Source organism: Schistocerca americana, chromosome 3 (assembly GCF_021461395.2).
Source record: "Schistocerca americana isolate TAMUIC-IGC-003095 chromosome 3, iqSchAmer2.1, whole genome shotgun sequence".
Classification (NCBI taxonomy): domain Eukaryota; kingdom Metazoa; phylum Arthropoda; class Insecta; order Orthoptera; family Acrididae; genus Schistocerca; species Schistocerca americana.
Window position 1 is genome coordinate 760,560,065 of NC_060121.1, and position 12,727 is coordinate 760,572,791.

At 42.1% G+C, this 12,727-nt stretch overlaps 1 non-coding gene across 1 annotated transcript; it reads right to left on the reverse strand.

Moving 5' to 3' along the window:
* Positions 1 to 11,845: 11,845 nt before the first annotated feature.
* Trnat-ugu lies at positions 11,846 to 11,919 on the reverse strand. The gene has a single exon. It is a non-coding gene; the product is annotated as a tRNA-Thr (tRNA).
* Between the last annotated feature and the right edge of the window lie 808 nt (positions 11,920 to 12,727).

Below are 12,727 nucleotides of genomic sequence, written 5' to 3' on the forward strand. Positions count from 1 at the left end.
ACCCAAGGATTTTTATTAGCCCTCGGCTTTTTACCTACTTGCTCCTCTGCTGCCTTCACTACTTCATCCCTCAAAGCTACCCATTCTTCCTCTACTGTATTTCTTTCCCCCATTCTTGTCAGTTGTTCCCTTATGCTCTCCCTGAAACTCTGTCCTGGAAATGTCTTACAATTTAAAACCTGGTTCCTAAATCTCTGTCCTACCATTATATAATCTATCTGATACCTTTTATGATCTCCAGGCTTCTTCCATGTATATAACCTTCTTTTATGATTCTTGAAGCAAGTGTTAGCTATGATTAAGTTGTGCTCTGTGAAAAATTCCACCAGGCGGCTTCCTGTTTCATTTCTTACCCCCAATCCATATTCACCTACTACGTTTCCTTCTCTCCCTTTTCCTACTACCGAATTCCAGTCACCCATGACTATTACATTTTCGTCTCCCTTCACTATCTGAATAATTTCTTTTATTTCATCATACATTTCTTCAATTTCTTCGTCATCTGCAGAGCTAGTTGACATATAGACTTGTACAACTGTCGTAGGCGTGGGCTTCGTGTCTATCTTGGCCATAACAATGCGTTCACTGTGCTGTTTGTAGTAGCTTACCCGCATTCCTATTGTTTTATTCACTACTAAACCAACTCTTGCATTACCCCTATTTGATTTTGTATTTATAACCCTGTATTCACCTGACCAAAAGTCTTGCTCCTCCTGCCACCGAACTTCACTAATTCCTACTATATCCAACTTCAACCTATCCATTTCCGTTTTTAAATTTTCTAACCTACCTGCCCGATTAAGGGACCTGACATTCCACGCTCTGATCAGTAGAACGCCAGTTTTTTTTTCTCCTGATAACGACGTCCTCCTGAGTAGTCCCCTCCCGAGGATCCGAATGGGGGACTATTTTACCTCCGGAATATTTTACCCAAGAGGACGCCATCGTCATATATCCATACAGTAGAGCTGCATGCCCTCGGGAAAAATTACGGCCGTAGTTTCCCCCTTGCTTTCAGCCGTTCGCAGTACCAGCACAGCAAGGCCGTTTTGGTTAGTGTTACAAGGCCAGATCAGTCAATCATCCAGACTGTTGCCCCTGCAACTACTGAAAAGGCTGCTGCCCCTCTTCAGGAACCATACGCTTGTCTGGCCTCTCAACAGATACCCCCTCCGTTGTGGCTGCACCTACGGTACGGCTATCTGTATCGCTGAGGCACGCAAGCCTCCCCACCAACGACAAGGTCTATGGTTCATGGGGGGAGGCCCCAAAAAATATTCACAGTAAAATACAAAAGGCTGTCGAACTACACGCCGTGTCGGACAGCATCAACACGACGAGGAAAGGTACATTGCCAGACAGGTACGCTAACCTCCAGGGCAGGTAACTGGGCCGTTAGCGGCCACAAGGCAGAAAATCGATGGTTGCACTTCACTAACAAGAATAATACTAAATTCAATGATGAATAACAAATAGAGAAGGGTGGCTGCAATATTTCACCACCCCGAAACACTTCACTCGTTGCCACCAGGCTCAGTGGCCCTGGGAGCAACAATCCACAGACCAAAGGCGAGATCTACATCTACATCATCATCTACATGGATACTCTGCAAATCACGTTTAAGTGCCTGGCAGAGGGTTCATCAAACCACCTTCACAATTCTCTATTATTCCAATCTCGTATAGCGCGCGGGAAGAATGAACATCTATATCTTTCCGTACGAGATCTAGTTTCCCTTATTTTATATTTGGTCATCGTTCCTCCCTATAAGTCGGTGTCAACAAAATATTTTCGCATTCGGAGGAGAAAGTTTGTAATTGAAATTTCGTGAGAAGATTCCGTCGCAACGAAAAACGCTTTTCTTTTAATGATGTCCATCCCAAATCCTGTATCATTTCTGTGACACTCTCTACCATATTTCGCGATAATACAAAACGTGCTGCCTTTCTTTGAACTTTTTCGATGTACTCAGTGAGTCCTATCTGGTAAGGATCCCACACCGCGCAACAGTATTCTAAAATTGGATTGACAAGCGTAGTATAGGCAGTCTCCTTAGTAGGTCTGTTACATTTTCTAAGTGTCCTGCCAATAAAACGCAGTCTTTGGTTAGCCTTCCCCACAACATTTTCTGTGTGTTCCTTTCAATTTCAATTGTTCGTAATTGTAATACCTAGGTATTTAGTTGAATTTACGGCTTTTAGATTAGACTGATCTATCGTGTAACCGAAGTTTAACGCGTTCCTTTTTGCACCCATATGGATGAACTCACACTTTTCGTTATTTAAGGTCAACTGCCACTTTTCGCACCATTCCGACATTTCTTCTAAATCGTTTTGCAGTTTGATTTGATCTTCTGATGACTTTATTAGTCGATGAACGACAGCATCACCTGCAAACAACCGAAGACGGCTGCTCAGATTGTCTCCCAAATCGTTTAAATAGATAAGAAACAGCAAAGGGCCTATAACACTACCTTGGGGAACGCCATAAATCACTTCTGTTTTACTCGATGACTTTCTGTCAATTGCAACGAACTGTGACCTCTCTGACAGGAAATCACAGATCCAGTCACATAACTGAGACGATATTCCATAAGCACGCAATTTCACTACGAGCTGCTTGTGTGATACAGTGTCAAAAGCCTTCTGGAAATCCAGAAATACGGAATCGATCTGAAATCCCTTGTCAGTAGTACTCAACACTTCATGTGAATAAAGAGCTAATTGTGTTTCACAGGAACGGTGTTTTCTAAACCCATGTTGACTGTGTGTCAATAGACCGTTTTCTTCGAGGTAATTCATTATGTTCGAACACAATATATGTTCTAAAATCCTGCTGCATATCGCCGTTAACGATATGGGCCTGTCATTTAGTGGATTACTTCTACTACCTTTCTTGAACATTGGTGTGACCTTTGCAACTTTCCAGTCTTTGGGTACGGATCTATCGTCGAGCGAACGGTTATATATGATTGTTAAGTGTGGCTAATGCATCAGCATACTCCGAAAGGAACCTAATTGGTATACAGTCTGGACCAGAAGCCTTGCTTTTATTAAGTGATTTAAGTTGCTTCACTACTCCGAGGATATTTACTTCTATGTTACTCATGTTAGCAGCTGTTCTCGATTCGAATTTTGGAATATTTACTTCGTCTTCTTTTGCGAAGGCATTTCGAAAGGCTGTGTTTAGTAACTCTGCTTTGGCAGCACTGTTTTAGATGGTATCTTCATTGCTATCGTGCAGAGAAGGCATTGATTGTTTCTTGCCGCTAACATACTTCACATACGACCAGAGTCGCTTTGGATTTTCTGCCAGGTTTCAAGACAAAATTTCGTTGTGGAAACTGTTATAAGCATCTCGCATTGAATTCCGCGCTAAATTTCGAGCTTCTGTAATAGATCGCCAATCTCGGGGATTTTGCGTCTGTTTAAATTTGGCATGTTTGTTCCGTTGTTTCTGCAACAGTGTTCTAACCCATTTTGTGTACCAAGGAGGATCAGCTCCGTGGTTTGTTAATTTATTTGGTATAAATCTCTCAATTGCTGCCGATACTATTTCTTTGAATTTAAGCCACATCTGGTTTACATTTATATTATTAATTTGGAATGAGTGGAGATTATCTCTTAGGAAGGCGTAAAGTGAATTTTTATCTGCTTTTTGAATAGGTATTTTTTCGCTTATTTTTCGAGGATTATGGGATTACAATATTCAGTCTTGCTACGACAACCTTGTGTTCACGAATACCTGCATCGATTTTGATGGTCGTTATTAACTCAGGATTATTTTTTGTTAAGAGGTCAAGCGTGTTTTCACAACCGTTTACTATTCGCGTGGGTTCATGAACTAATTGCTCGAGATAATTTTCAGAGAATGCGTTTAGCACAATTTCAGATGATATTTTATGAGTACCTCCGGAATTAAACATGTATTTTCGCCAACATATCGAAGGTAAATTAAAGTCGAATCGTATGATTCGGGTATGTGTTTGAAATCAAACAAGTTTTCTTTGAACCTTTCAGCATCTGTAACATCTGAATTGGGAGGTCAGTAAAAGGATCCAATTTTTTTTTTATCCTGGTTGCCCACAATGACCTCTGCCCATTCTAACTCACAAGAATTATCTACTTCAGTTTCACGACAAGTTAAACTACTTCTGACAGCAACAAAAACGCCAACCGTGTTTAGCCTATCCTTTCGGAACACCGTTAGGTTCTACGCAAAAATTTCGGCTGAGCTTATTTCCGGCTTTAGCCAGCTTTCAGTGCCTGTAACGATTTGAGCATCAGTGCTTTCTATTAGCGCTTGGAGCTCTGGTATGGTACTTTCCCAACACAGCTACGACAATTTACAACTGTTATACCAATGGTTCCTGTATCTACGTTTTTCCCGCGTTTAGCGTGCACCCTTTGTGGCTGAAGCCCTTCTTGTGTTTCCCCGAGACCCTCTAACCTACAAAACCGCCCGCTGGCCTATTCAGCGGAACCCGAAACCCAACCACCCTTTGGCGCAAGTCGAGGATTCTGCAGCCTACCCGGTCGCAGGTCCGTCTGAGCCTCTGATTCAGGCCCTCCACTCGGCTCCGTACCAGAGGTCCGCAATCGGTCCTGTCGACCATGCTGTAAATGGTCAGATCTGCTTTAATCTTGCAAGCAAGACTGGCAGCCTTTACCACTTCTGTTAGCCGCTCGAAACCAGAGAGAATCTCTTCTGATCCAAAGTGACACACATCATTGGTACCTATGTGAGCAACCACCTGCAGTTGGCTGCACCCTGTGCTCTTCATGGCATAAGGGAGGATCCTTTCCTCATCTGGAATGACTCCACCCGGTATGCATAAGGAGTGCACATTGGACTTCTTAGCTTTCTTGTCAGCCAAGTCCCTAAGGGGCCCCATAAAGCGCCTAACGTTGGAGCTCCCAACTACCAATAATTCCACCCTCTACGATTGCCCAGATCTTGCAGGCTGAGTGGTTTCCTCTGAAACAGGACAGGCGACAGTGTCAGAATAGTCGAGGTTGCATTAGCAGTTAACTCTTCAGCAAACGTGAACGTCCAGGGTTCGGTGTGCAACGAAGTCGCCGCTCTCGCAGCTACCCCTCCTCGATCCAGCAGTAGCAGCTCGCCGCCAGTGGCCCCGGCTTGCCCACGTGCTGCACGGACCTGCTCGCTGTTGCGCACCCCACTGACCTCATCTCCGTTCGCAACCCCCACTCCACTCAACGCGACCTAGAAATACTAGCGGTCGCTCCAAAGATAGTACCACAGTACTCGTATCGATAAGCGCTGCTGCTGCCACTCACGGGCAGGCAAGCCAGTAACTTACAAGTGTAATGTGCTGCCAATACATAGAAGGAAAGATCCTTTATCATTTAGCTACAATATAGCAGGTCAGCAACTGGAAGCAGGTTGTTGTTGTTGTTGTGGTCTTCAGTCCAGAGACTGGTTTGATGCAGCTCTCCACGCTACTCTATCCTGTGCAAGCTTCTTCATCTCCCAGTACCTACTGCAACCTACATCCTTCTGAATCTGCTTAGTGTATTCACCTCTTGGTTTCCCTCTACGATTTTTACCCTCCACGCTGCCCTCCAATGCTAAATTTGTGATCCCTTGATGCCTCAAAACATGTCCTACCAACCGATCCCTTCTTCTAGTCAAGTTGTGCCACAAACTTCTCTTCTCCCCAACCTTATTCAAAACCTCCTCATTAGTTACGTGATCTACCCACCTTACCTTCAGCATTCTTCTGTAGCACCACATTTCGAAAGCTTCTATTCTCTTCTTGTCCAAACTGGTTATCGTCCATGTTTCACTTCCATACATGGCTACACTCCATACAAATACTTTAAGAAACGACTTCCTGACACTTAAATCTATACTCGATGTTAACAAATTTCTCTTCTTCAGAAACGATTTCCTTGCCATTGCCAGTCTACATTTTATATCCTCTCTACTTCGACCATCATCAGTAATTTTACTCCCTAAATAGCAAAACTCCTTTACTACTTTAAGTATCTCATTTCCTAATCTAATCCCCTCAGCATCACCCGATTTATTTTGACTACATTCCATTATCCTCGTTTTGCTATTGTTGATGTTCATCTTATATCCTCCTTTCAAGACACTGTCCATTCCGTTCAACTGCTCTTCCAAGTCCTTTGCTGTCTCTGACAGAATTTTACCCCTGCCACCTTCAGAATCTGAAAGAGGGAATTCCAGTTAACGTTGTCAAAAGCTTTCTCTAAGTCTACAAATGCTAGAATCGTAGGTTTACCTTTTCTTAATCTTTCTTCTAAGATAAGTCGTAAGGTTAGTATTGCCTCACGTGTTCCAACATTTCTACGGAATCCAAACTGATCTTCCCCGAGGTCCGTTTCTACTAGTTTTTCCATTCGTCTGTAAAGAATTCGCGTTAGTATTTTGCAGCTGTGACTTATTAAACTGATAGTTCGGTAATTTTCACATCTGTCAACAGCTGCTTTCTTTGGGATTGGAATTATTATATTCTTCTTTAAGTCTGTGGGTATTTCGCCTGTCTCATACATCGTGCTCACCAGATGGTTGAGTTTTGTCATGACAGGCTCTCCCAAGGCCATCAGTAGTTCTAATGGAATGTTGTCTAGTCCCGGGGCCTTGTTTCGACTCAGGTCTTTCAGTGCTCTGTCAAACTCTTCACGCAGTATCTTACCTCCCATTTCATCTTCATCTACATCCTCTTCCATTTCCATAAAATTGTCCTCAAGTTCATCGCCCTTGTATAAACCCTCTATATACTCCTTCCACCTTTCTGCCTTCCCTTCTTTGCTTAGAACTGGGTTGCCATCTGTGCTCTTGATATTCATACAAGTGGTTCTCTTCTCTCCAAAGGTCTCTTTAATTTTCCTGTGGGCAGTATCTATCTTACCCCTAGTGAGACAAGCCTCTACATCCTTACATTTGTCCTCTAGCCATCCCTGCTTAGCCATTTTGCACTTCCTGTCGATCTCATTTTTGAGACGTTTGTATTCCTTTTTGCCTGCTTCATTTACTGCATTTTTATATGTTCTCCTTTCATCAATTAAATTCAGTATTTCTTCTGTTACCCAAGGATTTCTATTAGCCCCCGGCTTTTTACCTACTTGATCCTCTGCTGCCTTCACTACTTCATCCCTCAGAGCTACCCATTCTTCTTCTACTGTATTTCTTTCCCCCATTCCTGTCAATTGTTCCCTTACGCTCTTCCTGAAACTCTGTACAACCTCTGGTTCTTTCAGTTTATCCAGGTCCCATCTCCTTAAATTCCCACCTTTTCGAAGTTTCTTCAGTTTCAATCTGCAGTTCATAACCAATAGATTGTGGTCAGATTCCACATCTGCCCCTGGAAATGTCTTACAATGTAAAACCTGTTTCCTAAATCTCTGTGTTACCATTATATAATCTATCTGATACCTTTTAGTATCTCCAGGATTCTTCCAGGTATACAACCTTCTTTTATGATTCTTGAGCCAAGTGTTAGCTATGATTAAGTTATGCTCTGTGCAAAATTCTACAAGGCGGCTTCCTCTTTCATTTCTTTCCCCCAATCCATATTCACCCACTATGTTTCCTTCTCTCCCTTTTCCTACTACCGAATTCCAGTCACCCATGACTATTAAATTTTCGTCTCCCTTAACTACCTGAATAATTTCTTTTATCTCGTCATACATTTCATCAATTTCTTCATCATCTGCAGAGCTAGTTGGCATATAAACGTGTACTACTGTAGTAGGCATGGGCTTTGTGTCTATCTTGGCCACAATAATGCGTTCACTACGCTGTTTGTAGTATCTAACCCGCACTCCTATTTTTTTATTCATTATTAAACCTACTCCTGCATTACCCCTATTTGATTTTGTATTTATAACCCTGTAATCACCTGACCAAAAGTCTTGTTCCTCCTGCCACCGAACTTCACTAATTCCCACTATATCTAACTTTAACCTACCCATTTCCCTTTTTAAATTTTCTAACCTACCTGCCCGATTAAGGGATCTGACATTCCACGCTCCGATCCGTAGAATGCCAGTTTTCTTTCTCCTGATAACGACGTCCTCTTGAGTAGTCCCCGCCCGGAGATCCGAATGGGGGACTATTTTACCTCCGGAATATTTTACCCAAGAGGGCGCCATCATCATTTAATCATACAGTAAAGCTGCATGTCCTCGGGAAGCAGGTAATTCCATAAATTATCGGGGAGTAGGCATTAGGAGTGATTTAAAATGGAATGATCATATAAAGTTGATCGTCGGTAAAGCAGATGCCAGACTGAGATTCATTTGAAGAATCCTAAGGAAATGCAATCCGAAAATAAAGGAAATAGGTTACAGTACACTTGTTCGCCCACTGCTTGAATATTGCTCACCAGTGTGGGATCCTTACCAGGTGGGGTTGATAGAGGAGATAGAGAAGATCCAACAGAGAGCAGCGTGCTTCGTTACAGGATCATTTAGTAATCGCGAAAACGTTACGGAGATGATAGATAAACTCCAATGGAAGACTCTGCAGGAGAGATGCTCAGTAGCTCGGTATGGGCTTTTGTTAAAGTTTCGAGAACATACCTTCACCGAGGAGTCAAGCAGTATATTGCTCTCTCCTACGTATATCTCCCGAAGAGACCGTGAGGATAAAATCAGAGAGATTAGAGCCCACACAGAGGCATACCGACAATCTTTCTTTCCATGAACAATACGAGAGTGGAATGGACGGGAGAACCGATAGAGGTACTCAAGGTACCCTCCGCCACACACTGTCAGGTGGCTTGCGGAGTATGGATGTAGATGTAGATGTAGATGTAGAACTTAGTGACGCCAGTAAACCGAATAAGAAACGAAATGACATATTCGCAATGACAAGATACCAAGCAATAATCGGCATGAACACGAGCTGCACACGGCTCAATGACTACTAGTATGTACTATAGTGAACAAGACCAATTCAGCCGTATAATAAACCTTTATTTATGATGCGAAATACTATGGAAACGCACATGAACTCCTACTTAATTCAGTGTGGTGTGACCAACTTCATCCGCGTCGTCACGAAACCGAATCTCTGCTCCACCAATAATAACGTCGTTATCGACGGGAAGTTAAACTCTAACCTTTCTAGCCTTGCTCCCGTCGTTTTCATTGGAGTTAGAATCAAGTTGCCGCCGAAGAGCCGAATCGAACGAGTTTCCGACCGAGTGTAATACATACACACTCGATACGCGACTTGGTAGAACAGTATGCAGTACAGGGAGACATTGAAATTGCTGAATTAATGTAACTACCTCGGCGTCGACAACCATCCTGCATCCTCCATGCACAACAAGTAACTTGAACATTAGTAGAAGATCACAATTTGTGTCTCACTAGCTTAGCGCCCACTCCTTAGCTCGCATCGTCTGTGTGGTGAGCACAGACTTTTTTTGTTTGTTTCTCTTTACTAAATTTTTATGTTTCTCACTCATTGTGACACCTTCCTAACTTTTCACGCTAATTAAGACTATACAGGTATGATCTTTTCCGAATGTATTTCTGACCAAAAATCGGTTCTGGCATCTGGAATCCATAGTTTTTGTCATTCGTGCATATGTGTTCTTGTGGTGATATTTCCATAATACGTTCATTCCCTAGCACATATTTCTTTATATCGAATTGATGAATGAAATACCAATTTCCAAAGATTTAGCTTTAAAACTTTTTAAACATTTTCATCCCTTATCTCACCCCCTTCAGGACTGAATTTCCAAAAATAGTGAAACACTTGTTTTCAAAATTCTGACTGAGAAAATAAATAAATTTCGTAGTTCTAGCTTCAAAATTGGCTTAATAGCGACATATTTTGGAAACGCCTGTCATTCCCTATTTTACCCTATTAGGAGTGGAATGTCGAGCTATTGCTTCTGATACGATGCCTACAGAACACCCTCCACATATTTCAAGTATCTATCCTTAGCACTTTGGACTGGGCGATGATGAGGCAGTGAGTGAGTGAGTGAGTCAGGACACTGCCTTTTATGTACAGATATTGTGCGTGAATTTAACTGAAAGTAGAAGTAATTAGAATAGTACATGGACAGACACTGTTCTAGAATCCACGTTAAAATAGTATACATCATTTTTAAGTAGTACCATAAATGAGAACATCATTTTAAGTTTAACTACATGAAAATTCTATAAAGTTTGTTAGCGCTAATTCAGTGTCAGTATACAACAGAAGCAGATCATAGATATTAGGCAATATATACAAAATTATCTGGGTTACCCGGCTTCACTCAGGGAGTCGTGAGATTGCATGGTAATTAGAATATAAGGATAAACTTTATAAAGTATAGAAGCACAGCACGGAGACGCTGGAGTTGGTTAGTACCTAGTCCCCTTCCGAGTTGATACTGGTGAAGAGGCATCTCTGTCTACTCCTCCTTGTCTTCTTTCTGTTCTCTTTCTAAAATATGTCATAAATTTATAATTTACAGATTCATAATTCGTGTATTTTTTTCGTTCAAAGGTAAGAATAATTGCTGTAAGTAAACAAGATCCGAGTAATATCAAAGAGCAGACAAATGAGCATCATACAGCCCCACCTCCATGTGGTGCTGCATGGGCCTCAGCTGCGTAGCATAGTTCTGCTGCTCGGTGGTGGCCGTGGGTGCTGGCTAAGCCGTCTGTTTGGAGCACCACAGCTTGCATAAAGTAATGAGATGGAAAGTCCTAGTAGTCAAAATACAGATTGAAAAAAAATGCAGCTTGTCAGATTACTGTCAATCAGTGCGTCTTAACTATGGTGTCGTATTTGTGCTGAAACATAGTCCTGAAACGTAGACTCTGGTGTCAACGCAAGTCTAGACCGCATAGATAGCAACAATAATCACCATCAACAGTCTCACATGCTCTCATTGTGTGACTACGTGTGAAGAGATCTGAGATGTAATGGGGGATATTGGCGCATAGTGATCAAGAATTTCACGTCACTACTGCTCGCTTTCCTGGCCGACTGCTGAAATCAAACAGGCTACCTTTTAATCTATTCCGATGAAATGTCCTGGGCTAGCAGTATCACCTATGTATGGGAATGGAAGTGTTGGACAATGGATTACGGTAGCAGCTCTGACATGTAGCGGGGGATCATTCCGGTGTTCGCCTGCAGTGTTGAGGGAAATCAATGCGACACCTGAATCAGTAAGATAGGTTTAACCGAATATGAATTCACAAGATGAAAGGAGAAGAAGGGCGCACGTAAAGGAACGTCAGTGCGCCGGCAGTATGAGAATCGAAGATAGAGGCTCTTATGATATGTTAACGGATAAATATCAAAGATCTGGTTCCAGTGACAGACAAAAGAAGGACGAGAAGAACTGAGTATAACAGTCAGGAAAATGCAGATATTATGTAAGATATTTTTGAGGACGTGAGTTTTCCTAACAAAAATCCGTAGTAATAAAATATGCTAAATTTATGGAGACCATAACAAAAAAGCTAGGACTGGCGAATGAACACAAGATAAATTCATTTAAGAGCAACATCGGTAGTACCACTTTATCCTGTGATAGGGTGAGAAGTTTTGTTGTAAGTCATCATTATTTGCGATATAGAGTATTACTGCAGCAGCATACTCCTTGTTTACTAACCAAAGCCTAATTTTTCAACGTATTCATTTCATAAATCTACACTCCTTCATTATAATTCCATTTTTCCATTTTAGCTGTGCCTCTGTTCTAAACTAACAAGTGTAGTTTCTTCTATTACTTTCTCTTATGACAAATTATGTTTAAATGATGATTAACTGAAACCCTCAGCTGCCGACAGGTGTTGTTGGTATACCTCGATGGGGACAGCTGAAAATGTATGCCCCGACCGGGACTTGAACCCGGAATCTCCTGCTTACATGGCAGACGCTCTATCCATCTGAGCCACCGAGGACACAAATGAACAGCGCGACTGCAGGGACTTTTCCCATTCACGCTTCCCGTGAGACGCACGTTCCCAACTGTCCACAATCTATATACATGTAAGCAGGAGATCCCATGTTCGAGTCCCAGTCAGGGCACACATTTTCAGCTGTCCCCATCGAGGTATATCAACAACACCTGTCGGTAGCTGAGGGTTTCAATTAATCATCATTTATTCTGGCGAAGCTGCACGGTTATCAATGGTATCTGTTCTTTCGAGAACCGTTACTATCTTCATGTATAAAATTATGTTTAATTTAGCAATTGTGTTCTGACAGAGCATTACATTATCTTTTATATTTGTGTTGGTTGCGTTATTATGTCGAAATGTTGGCAATTTTTCGGAGTCTTCCTGTTCGAAACAAAGTGAACACCAAAAGAAAAATGCACCCATCGGAGCACAAAACAGGCAAATTTGCTCCTGTTTTTTGTTTATTGAAGGACTCTGATTGAAAATTCGGGTACTAGCTGCCTCACTCTATCTTCCTCAACACCTTTAAAAATTTTGGCACGCGAAAATATTTGCGCTCTTTTTAACAAGAAATCCACCTATCATTCTGACAAGCTCTCCTAACCGTACGTCGCTCACAACCATTAGTCCATCGCTGTAAGTCACCCATACCGATCCACTCTCACTTAACCATTCTCACTCACTCATTCAGCCCAACTCATTGTCATTGCGTCTGTCTAATAGTCACAGCCCCTACCTCACAGCCATATTCTCTTTGTTGTGTCCTCCTAACACTGTCTCCTCAATGTCACTGTCTCCCGCTTGCTCT